Source organism: Nasonia vitripennis, chromosome 4 (genome assembly GCF_009193385.2).
Source record: "Nasonia vitripennis strain AsymCx chromosome 4, Nvit_psr_1.1, whole genome shotgun sequence".
Classification (NCBI taxonomy): Eukaryota; Metazoa; Arthropoda; class Insecta; order Hymenoptera; family Pteromalidae; genus Nasonia; species Nasonia vitripennis.
In genome coordinates, this window is record NC_045760.1 from 3,435,863 (window position 1) to 3,438,160 (window position 2,298).

At 50.3% G+C, this 2,298-nt stretch overlaps 1 long non-coding RNA gene across 1 annotated transcript; it reads left to right on the forward strand.

Moving 5' to 3' along the window:
- The first annotated feature begins 890 nt into the window (after positions 1-890).
- On the forward strand, positions 891-1,946 carry LOC103316942. The gene is made up of 3 exons (XR_004227509.1): positions 891-1,159; positions 1,332-1,604; positions 1,711-1,946. It is a non-coding gene; the product is annotated as an uncharacterized LOC103316942 (long non-coding RNA).
- Positions 1,947-2,298: the final 352 nt, after the last annotated feature.

The following is a 2,298-nucleotide window of genomic DNA, read 5'->3' on the forward strand; positions in this document are numbered from 1 at the left end:
CGGAAAAATTTCCTGAAATCCTGCCCCTCCCGCGGAATTATTCGCATACATTCGAAATTCTGGATTCTTCCCGCTCGAGAGGGAGTACAATAAACGTAATAAATAAAATTAATTGAAGGCAAGTTCGTATCATCAGGGGGCACATCCGTGACGACGCATACTTCTCTCTCCGTCGCTGCGTCTGCAGTTAGATTAGAGCGAACAGCTCCCCAGACGTCTCTTCATTAGACTCCGCGAGGTAGTTACCGCCACTAGCGCCCCCTCTCTCAGACCTTGTCTCTCTCGCTCCGCAGTAGGTATACCGCTGCACCGCTGCGCTCTCGGGGTCGCGCGTTGATATCGAACTTTCACCTCTCCTCTGTGTGTTTTCAGCCTGCTGAGCTGCATATGTATACGTCTATGGGGATGGGAGAGACAAGGCCAGCCTTGAAAGGCGACGACGCCGGCGTCGAGAGTCAGATCAGACTAGTTAGCGTGACTCGGCTTGATACAGGCACTGCAGCGCATTATATGGCTGTTATACCTACCTACGGTGTGTGGTTGCCGGGAGTCTAGTGCAGTGTGCGCGCGCACGAGCTGTTATGGGGTAAGAGCGGCAGGCGAGCAACAAGTCGGTCCTATTAGTTACTAAGACGCCCTAAGCTCGAGACAATGCTATCTTGATTATTGATAATTAGGGTCTCTCCCGGTTACACTGATACCTTTATAGATAATTCGATGCCATTACGTTTGAGCTTGTGCTCTGTACTGCTTTGCCAAAGGAGGACCATTCAATTATAATTTCGTGTAACGAAAATACATTAAAAAAAAAAAAAAAAAAAAAACGAAAATCGAACCGCAAATCACGGGAACCCAGCTTTGCAAAAACACTGCGGGGATAACCTCTCAGTTTCGCAGAAACACGCAAAGAGCCGAGCAACAGCACACAGGGACCAAGTTCTCACACTTTCCGCTAATGCATCCACGGAGTTAATTTAAAAAAGAAGCTACAAGTATACCCGTACATACGCACGTATGCGCCGTGCAGCCGTAGGCGCCCGACGCGCCGAGCAGAAATTCGCCATTATCCGCGTCTCCTCCTATCGTCCGCGGGAAATGACTCCCGCAACAGCAGCCCTGCGAACGGAAACCTTTATCGGGAGCTCGGATCGCCGCCGAGGTATTATAAGAAGGATAGCCTCTCTCTCTCTCTCTCTCGGCTCTCCGCGCTGCACGGCTTCATAAAATCCGCAGACTCGTAGCTCTAGCCATATACGTATAGCTGGCTAGCCACTCAGCCGATGTAGATAAGCCCATCGCGTATTCATGCGGCTTTAATTACCGGAACAAAGTTCCGGGCCCGATTGGAAAAGTTTCGACGATGCCTGCATAGCTGATCGACGCGAGCGCGCGAGAGGAAAAGGCGCTTGTGCATCGATAGAGGAGAGAAGCGAGGTTAGAGGCGCCACCACCGCATCGCCGCCGATGATGCGTCCGACGCCGCCGCCGCGATGCTGTCGAGCCTTTGATCGAGTTAGCGTTCGCGATTCACATAAGTAAGCTGCTGAGACGAATATTTTCTCGCGAGAATCGTGTGCAGAGGGGACGACGCGATAGCTCGACTCGTAAGTATATGAGATTCTTTATACACAAAATACGACGATGACGCACTCGACCGAGAGTATTATCAGTTCGAAAACTTTGGGGCTCGTCACGAATGCGGGACTTCAGTATTTCAGTAAACGCAAAATCTTACCTGATGGCCGCCATTGTTGCTGACCGCGGGGACGAACGCCGAAACGACCGTTGATGATCATCCAGATCTCCAGGGCTCCAGCCAGTCATCCTCGCACTCGATGAAAGGTAAGCTACTGACAAACTCTTTGACTAACACAACAGCGAGCGCTGAGTTCAAGAAAAACACGAACTCGACACCGCGTCCCCGACGTTCCCGCATCGACGCGGCGGCCGCGGGCGGACGGGTAACGACCGGCACTTGGCGCGCTTTTCCTCTCGCTCGCGCGTGATTTTTTACGCGCGCCCCCTATTATCGCGCGGGCAATTAGTATAGTTCCGGTTATCGCGCGCGCTTAATACTGGCGCATTTGAATTTTCGATATTTTACTGATGCAGTATTTATTCTATCTGTGTTCGTTAAACTCACGTACAAGTATGTACAGGTTAACATGTTGTATTCCGTACACAGTTAATAATCGTTTAAAAAATAGAAAGTTTCCAACAATATTTTCAAAATAATTCCAATTGCACTGGTATCAATCACGAGGATCGTGCACTCGAGCCGAGTAAAATCGGCCAATT